The following is a 17,392-nucleotide window of genomic DNA, read 5'->3' as shown; positions in this document are numbered from 1 at the left end:
ATAGCAGATTCCCGAGGGAGATGGGAGAGCAGATAGACTGTTCTATCCGAGTCCATTTGGGGGGTTGAGGTGTCGTATTCCACATAGCTAGCTGTGATATCTGCGCAGCTTTGTAATAAGCACTGATGTTGGGGACACCCAGACCCCCGTCGCATTTTAGACGTAGCAATGTGCTCCTAGGGACTCTCCTTCATCCATCTTATTAGATTTTCACTGGTGCTATGCTGGTAATGACCACCTCTATATCTGCATTGAATAGTAGTAATCCTTAACCAACTGTTTACACCTCTCTGACAATGCAGTTGTCCTTGGTAGGTTTTGGGGCGCCATTTCAATAGAGTTCTTGGGGCCCCGTGTAAAACTAGCCCTGGGGCCCCAAACGTACGCCACTGGTTGCTGCACTGCATTCTAGCAACACATCTGTACAGCATAGACCCCAAACCCTTGCCCTGGTGATCGAGCCCCAATCCCAGACCAGAGGCTATCAGTCCACTTATGGGAGCTGTATGCTGGGGAACGGATGTCCACAGACTGAGGCTTCTTGTGCATGTGGTTGTGCAAAACTTCCTCCTCTGTGCCGCTAGTTCCTGCTGCTGGTGGGGCTTCTTAGCAGTCTCGTTGCAACTGTTCAGAGTCCAAAAAGGTACACTAGGTCAGTTTGAATATCCTTAGCTAGCTGCAGATTGAAATGGAAAGATACCGATGATTTATGTTCTTGCTGAACTTTTGTTTCTTGAAATTTGAAGCTAACTTTGAGTCTCACGCTTCTGAAAATAAAGAAAACAGAGCATTGTCTTCCCTTCACTTACATGTCATTCTCCTCTCTCAGCGAATGACAGGCGCTTATTACTGTTCCGTACACCGAGCGGTGTGTCTGCGGGATTCCTACCAGATATTGTCTTATTTCATCTGTATACTATATTCCACAGGATGGGGGGGGGGGGGGGGGAGGGGTCTGCAGCCTCCTGTCTCCAGGCAGCTGACAGGCAGCAGCATCTGCCAGCTGGTAAGATATTAATTTGGTTGGATGTCTTGGGAAATGGGATTAATTTCAGGACATTCTGTCAATACGGCGGGATAATAGAGAGTGGCACTCGGCGAGGAGAGGGCGGCTGTGGCGGGGGACTCTTATTATCACAGGGAAGGTAAACAATGTGCTTCTGAGAGGCCTCTTCCAGGCTGCATATGCTCAGCAATGCAGATTGCCGGGATGTGAAGAGATCCCCGAGGAAGGTGGCAGAAACTTCTTATGTGTACGATGGAAAATTCCTTCTTCTATTTTATTATCGCTGTTATAGATTTTTATAACGCCAGTAGTGCTGTAATACTACTTTTTCTTTTTAAAGCTATCTGTAGGAACTTAACAAGATGAAAGTAGTTGGGGAGGAAATAAATCGATACACTGCAAAGTCAGAATTTAAAGGATCAAGAAACGATTGATATTTGCTGTGTAACTGCTTCATGTTGGTTAATCCACTGTGAGCCTGCAGGTCATCATTTTTACTGACAGACATGAAAAAGCACAGACAGCACTCTACAGCCCACAAAACCTCTGAGAATTCATCAGAAATGATCATTTTCCCAACAACAGCAATAATGAAATTGAGAATCTGCTGAAAGTTGGATCTGCCCCTCCTACTATGATGACGTCTTTGCAGCTCCCACAATTGTCTATGCACTTCCCACAATGATCTTATTTCCCTTTAGTAGTTTGTATCTATGCCCCTCTTTGTGTCTCTATCCCAGGGGCGTGGCAATAGCAGCTGCTATGTGGCCCTGGAGCAGAGGGGGCCCAGGTGGTACTCAATGTATTCACAAATTACTTTTTTGTGTTTCTCCACCCTCTGACTTTGTCTAAAGGTGGCCACACACGATACAACAAAATGATCCGATTTTACGACAATTTGATAAAAACAATCAGATCTCCCCGAAAAAATCTAAAGCTTTTTTTTAATTCGACTGAAAAATCCGATCGGATTTCCCGTTTTCTTCGATTTTTATCGGTCCGGAATGCCAGATATTTTTCTTCAACCTTTCTAAAGATTGTATGGTGTGTGTTAGATTGTCAATTTATTAATATACAAACCCTAGCAATTTTCTCAGAGTTTCCATTTCCAATCATTTTTGTTATAATTGGGGAAAAAATTAACATACTGTATGTGTGTGGTACATTGCTCATATTTTTGAAATGTTACAATCAGTCAGAAAAATTGATTTAATTCTTAAATTGAACAGATATTTAAAAAAATTGTATGGTGTGTGGCCACCTTAAGTGCCCGTGGACTATGTGCAGTGTTGATTGCATGACACTGTAAATTGCCCAATCAACCGATATATAGAGGTGCTCGGATACCCTCAATCACGAATTTCAGTGATCACGAAATTGACTTCGCCCACTTACAAATTGATCACGAGTAGAAAGTTATATCCAACTCGAGTGCGGTTTTGAGTCGAATAACCGCATGTAATCACGAATTACGAGTTGATTAAAAACCCACAGACTTTAACGGTAATAGCAAAGCCCCCTTACATGCCAGATATGTTAAAAGAACAGTGGTAACATGAGGAAAACATTTTTTTTTTTTCAAAAAGACCTTCGAGTTTTTGAGAAAATGGATTTTAAAGAGACTCTGTAACAACAAAAACCTCCCCTGGGGGGTACTCACCTCGGGTGGGGGAAGCCTCCGGATCCTAATGAGGCATCCCACGCCGTCCTCTGTCCCACGGGGGTCTCGCTGCAGCCCTCCAAACAGCCGGCGACAGAGCCGACTGTAGCTTCAATATTTACCTTTGCTGGCTCCAGCGGGGGCGCTGTGGCGACTTTCGGCACGGAAATAGACGGAAATACCCGATCTCCGTCGGGTCCGCTCTACTGCGCAGGCGCCGGAAACTTGCGCCTGCGCAGTAGAGCAGACCCGACGGCGATCGGGCATTTCCGCCTACTTCGGAGCCGACAGCCGTCAGAGCGCCTGCGCAGGAGCCAGGAAGGTAAATATTACGTCACCGCTGCACGGAGGGCTGCAGCGAGACCCCTGACGGATGGAGGACGGCGTGGGAAGCCTCATTAGGATCCGGAGGCTTCCCCTACCCGAGGTGAGTACCCCCCAGGGGACGTTTTGTCGTTACAGTTCCTCTTTAAAGTTTGAAAGGAAAAAATTTTACATTTAGTAAATACATTAACTGTCATTTACCGCATTTCAATGTATACCTTTTTTCTCAAACTTTAAAATCGATTTTAAACTTTAAAATTCCTCTTGTTCCCACTGTTCTTTTTAACATATCTGGCAAATTTGGTGTTTCTGGCAAGTAAGTGGCTTTGCTATTACCCGTCGGGTTTTTAATCATGAATACCGACACGAGCTAGTGATCAGGCGTTGGGTAACGACTGCAATCAATCGAGAGCCGATCACTGATGCTGATTACAACCCCGTGATCGCAAAAAACGGCTTGTGATCACGAGTTACTCGCTGCCCATATCCATAGTGTAGGCAGGGCTGGATTTACCATAAGGCACTATGGGCACGTAGAGATGTCACGAACCCACGGATTTTGGTTCGCAAACCGCGAACGCGAACTTCCGCAAAATTTTGCCAACCGATGAACTTATCGAACCGCAATAGACTTCAATGGGCAGGTGAACTTTCAAAACTAAAAACACTAATTCTTGCCACAAAAGTGATGGAAATGATGTTTCAAGGGGTCTAACACCTGGAGGGGGGCATGGCGGAGTGGGATAAACACCAAAGTCCCCTCAAAAAGTCCGGATTTGATGCAGAGCAGGGTTATAATCCCTAAAGGGCAGAAATCACATTGCATTCCTAAATTGGAGGCATAAAGTGCTTGAAAACATCTTGCATGTGTATACATCAATCAGGTAGTGTAATTCGTGTACTGCTTCACACCGACAGACCAAACTCACTGTGTAATGCACCACAAACAGCTGTTTGTGTAGTGATGGCCGTGCTGGACTGGTGCGCACCATGGCGAGAGTGCAGGCGATGGCGGTTTCCAAGCCCATATGGTCGGGCTGAGGTAGCTGAATGACAGAACAACAGTGACTGAGCATCCAGCTGATCGAATTTGGTCTGTCCACAATGAAGCAACAACCTTATTATCTTCTTGGGTCAGGTGTGCCCCCCAACACACTCAGGTCATTGCTTCATTGTGATACGCAAGCCCCTTCACCGTGGCAAGGTAACAATCACGAAGGGGAATGGGCACATGTACATGCCTTTTGTTTTGTTGTTGCAGCCACAGTGCAGCCAGAAAAATTAGGCAGGCATGTACACGCACCAGAAAAATTATTTTAGCGGCCACTGCTAGGCCTTAAAGAGACACTGAAGCGAAAAAAAAAAAATGATATAGTGAATTGGTTGTGTACTATGAATAATTACTAGAAGATTAGCAGCAAAGAAAATATTCTCATACTTTTATTTTCAGGTATATAGTGTTTTTTCTAACATTGCATCATTCTATAATATGTGCAGATTACACAACACTCAGCATTCAAAATGAGTCTTTCAGAGCAGTCTGTGAAGTAATGACCTCTCCTCTAGCAGAGGAAAAGTAAATAGTCCAGGAACAGTTGAGATAATAAAAGTCAGATAACAGCCCTCTCCACGACTAACTTAGTCGGAGAGCTTAATGGCTTGTTTGCATAGAGATAACAACTGGAGTTTCTCAACTCTTCCTAACTGGAAACAATTAAGGTAGCCATACACTGGTCGATTTGCCATCAGATTCGACCAACAGATAGATCCCTCTCTGATCGAATCTGATCAGAGAGGGATCGTATGGCTACCTTTACTGCAAACATATTGTGAACTGATTTCAGCCTGAAACCGTTCACAATCTGTTGTGGTGGTGGTGGTGCTGCTGCCGCCGCTCCCCCCCCGCATATATTACCTGCTCCGCTGGCGCGAGTCCTCCCGGTCACCGCTGCTCTGTCTCCGCTCTGGTCTCCAGGTCCGGCATGTTTTGCTTCTTCCTGCCCGGCAGGAAGTTTAAACAGTAGAGCGCCCTCTACTGTTTAAACTTCCTGCCGGGCAGGAGGAACTGAAGCATGCCGGAGACCAGCGCGGACACGGAGCAGCGGTGACCGGGGGTAGTTGCGCCGGCGGAGCAGGTAATGTATGCGGCTCTATTGTGTCGGTCGTCGGGCAATCGAACGCCGCTAGCGACGCGCTCCCTACCTGCGGGCGATCGACGGTAATTTTCCGCACGGAGTGATCGACGGGATCGGACGAAATGGATCAAAATTCGGCGTGTAGCGCGAATGATTGGCAGCAGATTCGATCCCAGTGATCGAATCTGCTGTCGAAAAGGCGGCAAATCGGGCCAGTGTATGGCCAGCTTTACACTGATGTATCTGATCTTAATGTTTTATTTCTTAGCTGTGCTACACATACAAATTATAATATCATCATTTTTTTTCGCTTCAGTGTCTCTTTAAAAATTCAGGAATCCACCTGGAGTCCTGGATCCTGTTGGTGGTGGCGGAGAAGGCAGTCAACTGGCCTGCAGGCAGATATGCTGTGTGGGGACCGACTTAGTCTTGGGGCAGGCCTGACTGTGCTTTTCACACCAGGCATCCATGGTCAGATGGACCCTTGACCCAACGCTGTGTGCCAGAGATGACACCACTTGCCTTTTAACATCACGATACAGTTTGGGTATCACAATTTTTGAGAAATAATTGCGGCCTGGTATGTTCCACTGCGGTGTGTGGCTTTGCTTTTGTGTGCTGCTTTTCCTCAGGTGGTCATCCCATTGCAGTTTGTGAGTTTTCATCATGTGCCTTCGTAAGGTAGTTGTCCCTACGTGGGTCTAAGTCTTTCCACGGCTCAATATTCGGTGGCAGAGAGTACAGATGGCATTGCTCTCATCTGAGGAAGAAATACAAAAAAATGTCCACACCGCAGAGCCCTGGGATGATGGCACTTTGGTGATGGCTGCCAAAGGAGTGTTAAGTGGGGTGCCAGAATCAGAGCAGGAGGAGGAAGATATGTCACGCTTCCATGCGGAAGATGAGGTGTTCTGTGTTAAATAGTCAACTACGTCCTGACAACATTGGGGGTTGATGGCACGTGCCTTCTTCTGAACACTGTAGTTTGGTCGAGGGCCGCACAAAATCACGACAGCACGACATCGAACAGACCTGCTGGGTGGCCTGCCTCTGCCTGTTGTTTTGTCCATATTGTGGGGGATGAAGTGAAAGGTATGCACTGACTTGACTAATACAATGTGCAGTCACACAGATGCAGTGAAAGGTATACACTGACTGCTATATAAAACAGCGTGCAGTCACACAGATGCAGTGTAAGGTATGCATAGACTGCTATATAAAACAGCATGCGGTCAAACAGATGCAGTGAAATGTATGCAGTGACTGCTATATAAAACAGCGTGCAGTCACACAGATGCAGTCAAATGTATGCAGTGACTGCTAAATAAAACAGCGTGCGGTCACACAGGTGCAGTGAAAGGTATGCAGTGACAGGTATTCTAATACAATGTGCAGCAGTCACACTAGGCACTGAATGTACTGGGCCTGGCACAGTAAAGCAATTAGCAAGAACCAACTGCGACAGACACGGCTGTATATTCAGTGTCACAAGAACATTAGCTCTCAAAAGAGCTGTTTTGGTGGTGCTTTTCATCAAAAAATATCAGCAAGGAGCAAGCCAACAGACCTCCTAACTATGGCTTTCCCTATATCTCTAGTGTCTCTCCCTTCTCTCACAAATACAGCAGCACTCAGAGTGAGAACATGGTCGACGCTGCTGCCTTATATAAGGGGGGGTCCAGGAGAGAGTGCAGCCTGATTGGCTGCCATGTGTCTGCTGACTGTGATGTAGAGGGTCAAAGTTTAGCCCATTTATGTAGTATAGGGGGCGGGACGAACCCGCATAAAGTTCGCAATCCGATGTGAATGCGAATCCGTGTTGTTTGCGGCGCAAACAACACGGATTCGCATTCACATCGGATTGCGAACTTTATGCGGGCTTTGCGCAAATACGTTCGCGTGCGAACTGTTCGGGACATCTCTACAGGCACGTGCCCACAGGCGTCTTATGATGGAAAGGCATCTCACTTCCCTCCCCGAGCTCCTCTTTCTCTCCTTCCCTATGCAGAGTCCTGATGAGAGTGTTAATGAGAGTATACTCACCTGCTTTCTGCATTCCACTGACAAGATACTTAATACTGAGGTTCCTCTAGCTACCTGATATTTTGGAACACCTTAAGGGCTCTTTCACATTAGGGCAGATTTTCTGCGTTTCAACGCAAAGGGTAAAGTTTGCGTTACCCAAGGTGAAATGAAAGTCCATAGACTTTCATTTTAGCTTTCACATATAACGCAGCCTTTTTGTGCGTTGCGTTACACTGCACCCAGGCGCAGTTTTTCGGCCAACGCTAGCTTTATGCGTTACAATGTTAGTCAATGTAAAACGCACACTATGCGCGTTTTTAATCCGTTAACGCAGGCAATCAATCCCAGAATGCAACAGAGGAACAATGTAGAAAGTTGAAAACTAAAAGAAAAAAAAATTACCTGCGTTTTTCTATGTGCTGTAACGCATTAAAAATGGATTAAAAACGCACACTCACTGCAGTGCAACGCATAACAAAACGCATTAAAACGCATACAACAAAACGTATGCTTTGAGCGTTCTCCAACGCAAGCTCTGATGTGAAAGAGCCCTTCGCTACATAATACTGAGGGTACTTTTGGCTTCCAAATACTAAGGGACACCTGTAGCTACCTATGACGGGTATGGGAAGTAAGGGAGAAGTGACAGCTAGGTAAGCCCATAGCTCCCAACTGTCCCTCTTTTGGAGGGACAGTTCCTCTTTGGGAGCCATGTCCCACTGTCCCCTTTTTTGCCTCATTTGTCCCTCTTTCAGGACTGATGTACAGGTCTATGTAAATATGGAAATTAATCGGGATAGAAATTAATTGGGATAGAAAGGACCAGTGTGATTTGAATTATAAAACACATTTCTCTTATGAAATCTTTCTGGTATCAGTGACTAGGGGTGTGCCGGGGGCGTGATTAGGGGTGTGGCATGGGCGTAGCTTAAATGTCCCTCTTTCTTATCTCAAAAAGTTGGGAGGTATGAGTAAGCCAGCACACACGCAATGCAGTTTGGTGGGACTTTGTTGGTTCATGGAGGGTGAACTCTAAGGTGCCAGGACATCTGTGCCTATAGGCTCCTGTGAGGTCAATCCAGGCCTGAGTGTCGGGGTAGGTGGCATTGCTCAAGAGTGCCTACATCTGGGGGCCCCATAATCTCTAGCAGAGCCGGGACAAGGTCCTCCAGCACCCAAGGCTGAGACACCAAAGGGCGCCCCTCCATCCCTCACACCCCAGCTGTCACACACTGATTGCTATTAGACTAAGAGGGCCACAGGGCCCACAATCTCCCCAACACCTTAATATCTAGTTCTCTGGCCTTCAGTCACTGCTATGTATCCCCTTTTCTTATTTCTTTCTGCTTCATACACAATTAGGAATGACAGCTGAATGAATTGTGCGCCCTCTCCTACACTGCGCCCTGAGGCTGGAGCCTCTCCAGCCTATGCCTCGTCCCGGCCCTGATCTCTAGCTACGCCAATGCTCTGCCCCACCGACAACAGAGACTTCCCTACAGTAGTTTGGGTCTCCTCTTCTCCCACAATGATCTTCCTTCAGGAGGTCATTTCATCTTCTATGCCACAATGGTCTGCGCCTCTCTCACAGTAGTGAAATGTGCCCGTGGTAATTGGTGAGGTTTCACTGTAGCACTCCCTGCCTTTTGAAGATTGTAGATATTTTTTCCCAGTACATTCTGTCCCTTCCCTTTCGTACAGTTGTGAGATATTCCTGCAGTAGTGTGTGTGTCTTCTTCCCACAACGCTGAGATTTCCTGACAGTGTTTTGTGTTCCTGCCCATCTCATAATGAGGAAGGTCTGTCCTCACTAAGGATTAAGAAGTCGCTCTTTGTAGATAGTGGAAAGAAAGGGGTATCCCCCTCCACCAGGGGTGAATATATGACACAAAATGTAGAACAGAGGTGCCAAAAGTATAAAAAGTTTAAAAGTGCTTAGGAGGCAGTGGTGGACTTTCCTCCTGCAAGCAGACTTAAGAGACTGTATTATTTAAAAACATTTATTTGGTAGACTCCAGGGGGTTCGCAACGCGTTTCACAGACTTATACCTGCTTCCTCAGGCAATAGACAATAGGAGCACACAACTGGAGATGAAGGCACAGATTGATGTGTATTAGAACCAACTGCATAGACGTATATAGGTATGTCAGATGATAAAGTGTTATATAGGCACACAGTGTTCGTGAGGGAAAAGATTATTTAATTACACATGGGGCCTGATTCACAAAGCGGTGCAAACTTTTGCACGCCAGTGAAAAGCCCTTTATCACGCCTAAACTCAGTTTAGGCATGATAAGAAGAAACTCGCGCGAAATTCGTGCGCGCAAAGTTTTGCGCGTGCAGTCGCGCAGCGCACAGCGCGGTGCGCGCGATGCGCCCGTTAAACCCTATGGGTGCTGCGCGCGGTATTGCGTGATTGCGCACGGGACTTTGCGCGCGATAAATAGCACAAAGCCGTGCTAACTCAGCGGTGCAAAGGTTATCACGTCTAAAGTCCGCTTTGTGAATCAGGCCCATATAGAGCAACGGTGGGGGTGTAAAAGACAGTAAGTGTGGTCCATATACAAAAAAAGGGGGGGGGGGAAGGGGAGAAGGAACCGGGGGGGGGGGGGGAGGGTGGTTGTGTAAGCCAAAGGAATTGTTTCAAGGGTTGTGACCGCTAGGTGTAAATGATGGTGTAATAGGGGGAGGTGAGGGTGGGGGGGGGGGGGGGTTGGGCAGCAGGGTGAAGACTTCAAGGGCCTGATTCACAAAGCGGTGATAACTCAGTTATCACGCCTAAAATACTTTAGGCGTGATAACTTTGCAGCGCTGAGTTAGCACCGCTTTGTGCTATTTATCGCGCGCAAAGTCCCGCGCGCAAAGTTTTGTGCGCGCAATCACGCAATACCGCGCGCAGCACCCATAGGGTTTAATGGGCGCATTGCGTGGGAATTTTGCGCGAGTTTCTTCTTATCATGCCTAAACTGACTTAGGCGTGATAAAGGGCTTTTCACTGGTGTGCAAACAGTTTGCACCGCTTTGTGAATCAGGCCCCAAGAGCCATTGATAGGTTTAAAAAAAGGGGTTACTAGGTAAAGGTACTTAGTAAAGTATATAAGTGTGTGAACAGCAGGTGCAAAACATGAATAAAAAACAGTGGGCAGGAGCAACAAGATTGATATATGTAGACACTTACCAGCATATGGTCCGGGACACAAGTGGCACCTCAGTGCCGAAGTGTTCCCTTGTTGCTGTTTATATAATAAGTGGACACGCCCCCTAGCCAATCAGAGTGCAGGGAGGCAAGGCATTTTCACCCTATGCGGGAATGCAACCGTTTCGTCGCGTCATCATCAAGCGTCACGTACAACCTTTCCGTCGCACGTACTGCGTCATAAGTGGGCATATGAGTGTGCCCATTACGTCGCACTGTGGGCCAGGAGCACGGCTTCCGGGTTGCAGGCTTACAACGTCATGTGAGCCTAGTGCACATGCGCCGGTGACAGGTTTATGTGTGAACCAAAGGGGAAGGTTCCTTTCTAGCGGAGATTTCTTGGCTGGATAGTGTGCTGGTTAAAGGGAACCTTAACAGAGGGATATGGATGTTTCCTTTAAAACAATACCAGTTGCCTGGCTGTCCTGCTGATCTCTGTGGCTGCAGTAGTGGCTGAATCACACACCAGAGACAAGCATGCAGCTAATCTTGTCAGCTCTGACAATAAACCTGATTTGCTGCATGCTTGTTCAAGGTCTATGGCTAAAAGTATTAGAAGCAGAGGATCAGCAGGACAGCCAGGTAACTAGAATAAAGAAATAAATATGGCAGCCTCCATATCCCTCTAACTTCAGTTGTCCTTTAAGACCATTTATACCACTTTGTTTGCTATGTCAGCTTAGCTAATCCTTTAGGCCTCTTTCACACTGAGACGTTGCGTTTGATGCGACGTTAAAGTTGCACAACATGCCCCTAACGCAGCGCATGTAGGTTATGAAATTGGACGTTATTTTGCACTGCGTTATGTGTCTCTCGGTGCGCCGTTTTCGTTGCATACTGATGGAACAAAAAAACGGCGCATGCGTTAAATTTTGTTAACAAAAAAAAAACATTGCTGAGCATGTGCAATACACATAACGTAGCAAATGTATTGCTAAACGCACAGTATGCAGCACTTTCTAAATATTGCTACACGTTACACACAACGCAACGTGTGCACTGTGAATGTTGCACAGACTTTGTATTGCTGTGCGTTAGTCTGCGTTATAAAATTTTCTAACGTGCCATTTTAATGTCGCACTGTGAAAGAGGCCTTAATTTGCTATTATATTTCTATTAGGAAGTACTTTTTCTATTAGAATAATTTATTATTTGTACTTTTCTGTATAACTGGTCTGGTTATTATTGATTAATAATATTGTTGCTGGGTTGGTCAGTATTGTAATTTAAGATGACTCGAACGGTTCGCCGGCGAATGGTTCCCGGCGAACCTTCGTGGTTCGCGTTCGCGGAGAGCCGTTAACTTTTCTGGAAGTTCCATTCGCCCCCATAGTGCATCATTAGGGTCAACTTTGACCCTCTACATCACAGTCAGCAGGCACATTGTAGCCAATCAGGCTACACTCCCTCCTGGAGCCCCACCCCCCGGCATTAGACTCACTCGTGTGCCTGCAGTAATTAGAGAAGGGAGAGCTGCTGTGCAGAGACCTTTAGGGAAAGCTTAGTTAGGCTCTTGTAGGCTTTTTAGCTTGCTCCTTGCTGATTCTTATTGCTAAAAAAAAGCACCCCTCAACAGCTATTTTGAGAGCTAATCTTGTTCTTGTGATCTTTTGTGTGTGTGTCCCACAGACACCTGTGTTGCAGAGACAGACTTGGTAATTCCTACTGTGTGTGCCACTGCCAGGCCCAGCACATTCAGTGACTACCTGTATGTGTGACAGGTGCACATTGTAATACCCATCACTGCATATACCTACCTGTTGTTCACACAGGGCACCCACCTACCTACGTGAGTGCACGCAGTGTGATATTTAATACCACCAGTTACTGTACCTGTTCACAAGACGTGTGTGTGACAGGTGCAAATTTGTAATACCCATCACTGCATATACCTACCTGTTGTGTTCAGTGCACCACCTACCTGCGTGAGTGCACGCAGTGTGATATACCACTCTGTGCATACCTGTTAACTGCACCTGTGTGACTGCACATTGTATTAGTCAAGTCAGTGCATACCTTTCACTTCATCCCCCCCAATATGGACAAAACAAAAGGCAGAGGCAGCCCACCTGGCAGGTCTGTTCGAGGTCGCGCTGTCGTGATTTCGTGCGGCCCCGACCAAAGTACAGTGTTCAAAAGAAGGCACGTGCCATCAACCTCCAATATTGTCAGGACGTAGTTGACTATTTAACATAGAACACCTCATCTTTCTCAGCTTCCGCACGGAAGAGTGACATATTTTCCTCCTCCTGCTCTGTTCCTGGCACCCCACTTAACACTCAGTCGGCCGCCACCACCAAAGTGACATCACCCCAGGGCTCAGCGGTGTTCAAATTTTTTTGTGTGTCTGCCTCAGATGAGAGCAATGCCATCTGTACTCTTTGCCACCGAAAATTGAGCCGTGGAAAGACCAAGACCCGCGTAGGGACAACTACCTTACGAAGGCACATGATTACAAAGCACAAACTGCAATGGGATGACCACCTGAGGAAAAGCAGCGCACAAAAGCAAAGCTACACACCGCAGTGGAAGATACCAGGCCGCAATTATTTCTCAAAAAAGGCGATACCCAAACTGTATCGTGATGTTGAAAGGCAAGTGGTGACATCTCTGGCACACAGCGTTGGGTCAAGGGTCCATCTGACCACGGATGCCTGGTCTGCAAAGCACGCTCAGGCCTGCCCGAAGACTAAGTTAGTCCCCACACACAGCATCTCTGCCTGCACGCTGTGTAACTGCCTGCCCCAAGACTTAGTCGGTCCCCACACAGCATCTCTGCCCGCAGGCCGGTTGACTGCCTTCTTCGCCACCACCAACAGGGTCCAGGACTCCAGGTGGATTCCTGAATTTTTAAGGCTGCTGCTAGCAGCGGCCGCTACAATAATTTTTCGGGTGCGTGTACATGCCTGCCTAATTTTTCTGGCTGCACTGCAGCTGCAACAACAAAACAAAAAGGCATGTACATGTGTCAATTCCCCTTCGTGATCATTACCTTGCCGCGTTGAATGGGGCTTGCGTATCATAATGAAGCAATGATCGATGACTATATGAGTGTGTCGGGGGGCGTACACCCACGATAATAAGGTCGTTGCTTCATTGTGGACAGACCAAATTTGATTAGCTGGACAGTCACTGTTCTGTCATTCAGCTACCTCAGCCTGGCGACCATATGGGCTGGAAAGTCGCCATCACCTGCACTCTCATCATGGAGTGCACCAGTCCAGCACGGCTGTCACTACACAAACAGCTGTTTGCAGTCACTGCATACCTTTCACTGCATCTTTGACTGCACATTGTATTATGCCTGGCAGTTAGTGCATACCTTTCACTTGAATGGATGGCAGACTTGCCCTCCATAACAGATTCTCGTTAAAGGAGTTAAAGTTGATTCATCTCATATACAGCAGGGCCTCGAAAGTCCTCCTGTATTGTTATTTTTGGTCACTACCTCTGGACGTGCATGCCATGCCTGCTGCCTTCCTTGGATGTGTGGTGGTGGTGGTAGCTGTTTCTTAGGCTCCCACTCTGGACCGGAATCGAACCAGGATTCCCTGGCCATTACCCGTGGTCACCATGCTACTGAGAAAGTACCATCGAAAGTTTCACACAGTTGAATAAATGGCAGACTTGCCCTCCATAACACATTCTTGGCAAATGCTTTCGATTTGGTTTGTCTTGCACTGGGTCAAGGGTCCATCTGACCACAGATGCCTGGTCTGCAAAGCACGGTCAGGGCAGGTACATTACTTATAAAGCAAATGGGTCCTTACTTGGATGTGCGGTGGTGGTAGCCAGTTCTCAGGCTCCCACTCTGGACCAGAATTGAACCCTGATTCCCCAGCCATTACCCGTGGTCATTCACAATGGCAGACTTGCCCTCCATAACAGATTCTCGTTACAGGTACTGAACAGCCAGCAGAAAGTGTAATTAAAAAAAAATAGATGTAAGCTTTAACAATGGTAGAGAAAGAACCATCGAAAGTTGATAAGGCAGTCAGACATTACCTGATATCACTGAGGAAGAGCAATCTCGCCATGGTGCGCACCAGTCCAGCATGGCCGTCACAACACAAACAGCGTTACACAGTGAGTTTGGTGTGTCAGTGTGAAGCAGTAGTCTAATTACACTCCCTGATTGATGTATACACATGCAAGATGTTCTAAAGCACTTTAGGCCTGCAATTTAGCATTCAATGTGATTTCTGCCCTTAAAACGCTGCTTTGCGTCAAATTCAGATTTTTCCCTGGGACTTTTGGCGTCTATCCCACTCATCCATGCAAAAACTCAGATGTTAGACCCCTTGAAACATCTTTTCCATCACTTTTGTGGCCAGCATAAGTGTTTCTAGTTTTTAAAGTTCGCCTCCTCGTTGAAGTCTATTATCACGCGAACCGAACTTTTGCGGAAGTTCGCGAACCCGGTTCGTGAACCTAAAAACGGAGGTTCGGGCCATCTCTAATTGTGATATATAACGCTGCACCTTGCACTTTAGATTAGTGACTGCTTATAATTTATGAATTATTGATTCATTCTTGCAATTTTGCACAATGTTGCACAATACTCTTTGAATTGATTAATTGTATTAATTCACTTGAAAGTGGTCATCAGTTGTTGAATCAGCTCTGATAGCAAATAATTTTTGAATATTAATTTAAGAAATCTGTGATGATTTGTGTGATATATTTTTGTATTGTATCGTGATTAAGTAATATTGCATCTGGCAGTGCATGCCTATTTTGTTTGAATTGAATTTGATTGATTGTGTTGTTCCCAATAAAAATTAATTACTTAATTTATTAAGCTTTCCTTTTTATGGATTGTGTTGTTGTTAATAGACGTTAAAGCAAACCTGAAGTGAAAATAAACTTATGAGACAATGATTTGTATGTGTTGTACAGATAATAAATAGAACATATAATATAATAGCAAATAAAAGTCTCATATTGTTTCCACTACACAAGAGTTAAAAAAAGTCAGTTGTTATCAATGCAAAAGCGCTCCTCTGAGCTCTTCGAGCTACTGGTAGGTACTGCTCATCATTTATGCTTTGTTTTATAGCTTAAGGCCTCTTTCACACCAAGACGTTGCGTTTTAGGGGAAGTTAAGGTCGCATAACGTGCCCCTAACGCAACGCATGGTGGTGTTGAAGTTGGACATCAGATTGAGCCACGTTATGAGGCTCTTGGTGCTATCCTGGGAAGTCCGGATCTTTTCAATGATTCGGATGATTCGAATCGGATTATTGAAAAGATCCAGATTTTTGAACCGAATCTTTGAATCATTTTACTAGGGAAGCAGGAAGCAGGGGTGCAGCAGAGTGAGAGGTGCAGGAGAATGAGGGCACATTGAGGGTGCTAATGGGGAAGGGAGAGATGCAGCAGGAAGATTGTGCTTGTGCACAGAAGCTGCAGTTCCTGTTTCTTCTAGACATCCACTGTGAACCGAATCCTTCATTGTGATGATTCGGATGATTCGACTCACAAAAAAGATCCGGATCAAATATCCGAATCGTTCATGATCTGGAACACTACAGTGCAGTGAATATTAATTAGCCATGTGGCTCGGAACAATAGCGACTCTCCCCTTACTGAGCATGTGCAAACAGTCTAACGCAGCTAAAACCACCTATAACGTACAGCATGCTGCACTTTCTTTAAACGTCCAGTGTTACACTGTAACGCAACGTGGGCACTGTGAACAGCCCATTGATTTTTCATTACTGTGAGTTGGGCTGCATTACAGGCTGCTCTAACGTCAGCCTGTAACGTCCCAATGTGAAAGCAGCCTAAAAGACAGAGTGCGGTTTTAAAACTGCAACTGTGACAGAATGATGCAATGTTACAAAAAAAAATGTATATAACTGAAAATAAAAATATGAAACTATTTTCTTACTAATATTCTATTCATTATCTGTACTACACACACAGTACAATTCATTATATCATGTATTTTTTTTCGCTTCAGGTTTGCTTTAAACATCCATAATGTGCTTTGTTTTGGGGCTCCTTGTTTGGTTTATTATTGGCAGATTTACATTTTGGTTCTCCACCATTGGCTCTGTTAGAGGTTGACTGGCTGGCGCCACGCACACGAGAGGACGTTCCTGGCAGATGTGGGAGAAGTCTGGATTTGTATCAGAGAAGATTCCTCCATCTTTCAGCTGTTTGGGTTCAGCGGACGTACGGGAAATGATGGGAGGAAAATGTGTGCAGCAGGAAGGATTAATACTAATCTCCTTCTCCCGCGGCGGCAGCAATGGCGGCCTGGAGGAAGAGGACACAAATAAGCTGTTCACGGCAGAAAGGCTGCAGGCAGAGATATGAATTTCTGCTCTCCGAATCACTAACTTCAGCTCAAATAAATCAGCCTCAATTAATCCAGTTTTTTTTTCTTTCTTGAAAAGCGCTTTAAAAAAAACACGACGTTCCCCGCGGCTGTCTGAAGCCGTGTTATTGGTTTTGCTGTATTAGTTTACATTTCAGAATCTTATTTGGATTTACAACTTCAGAGAGCATCCAGGGGAGGGAGGTCTGCAAACACATCAGCAGTTATTACCACAGCTCCCAACTGCCCCTCTTTTGGAGTGACAGTCCCTCTTTGGGAACACAATCCCTCAGTCCCTCTTTCTTCCTCATTTGTCCCTCTTTCAGGACTGCTGTACAGATTTATATATTAATATATGTATCTTTCTACTGAAAAATGTGTTTAATCGACTCTAAACTTTATTCTCATCATTTACTGTATATACTTGACTATAAGTCTAGAAATTTAGGTTTGATTCATTTTCATTAAATAAAAGTATAGGGGTCGACTTATACACGAGTCACGAGCAACACTGAGCACACTGAGTAATGTGTGTGCTAATAGTGACACTCACATTTGCAGAAATTTACCCAGTGGTAAGTGACACGTTCTTGATAAAAGAAATGCCAAGAAAGCCAAGGTCTGATAGTCCTGGCCACAACAATTAACGAGGAAAGGGGCGGAGCAAAATACTGGGCTGCAGGAAGGTGGGAGGGTGAATAATTGCTGCACTAGGGGGTC

The 17,392-nt window shown here is 45.8% G+C and overlaps 1 protein-coding gene and 1 long non-coding RNA gene across 4 annotated transcripts in view; one reads left to right on the top strand and one right to left on the bottom strand.

The window, feature by feature from the left end:
* The window catches only part of LOC137519132 (uncharacterized), a 32,748-nt gene extending 16,024 nt beyond the window's left edge, over positions 1 to 16,724 (top strand). The window contains exon 2 of the long non-coding RNA XR_011020968.1: positions 16,413 to 16,724. This is a non-coding gene — a long non-coding RNA (uncharacterized lncRNA). The remainder of the gene's footprint in view (positions 1 to 16,412) is intronic.
* OXR1 (oxidation resistance 1) overlaps positions 1 to 17,392 on the bottom strand; it is a 546,053-nt gene that overhangs the window by 247,610 nt on the left and 281,051 nt on the right. The window lies entirely within an intron of this gene.

Source organism: Hyperolius riggenbachi, chromosome 5 (assembly GCF_040937935.1).
Source record: "Hyperolius riggenbachi isolate aHypRig1 chromosome 5, aHypRig1.pri, whole genome shotgun sequence".
Lineage (NCBI taxonomy): Eukaryota > Metazoa > Chordata > Amphibia > Anura > Hyperoliidae > Hyperolius > Hyperolius riggenbachi.
The sequence above is the reverse complement of the archived record's forward strand: the minus strand, read 5'-3'. Positions and strand labels throughout refer to the sequence as shown.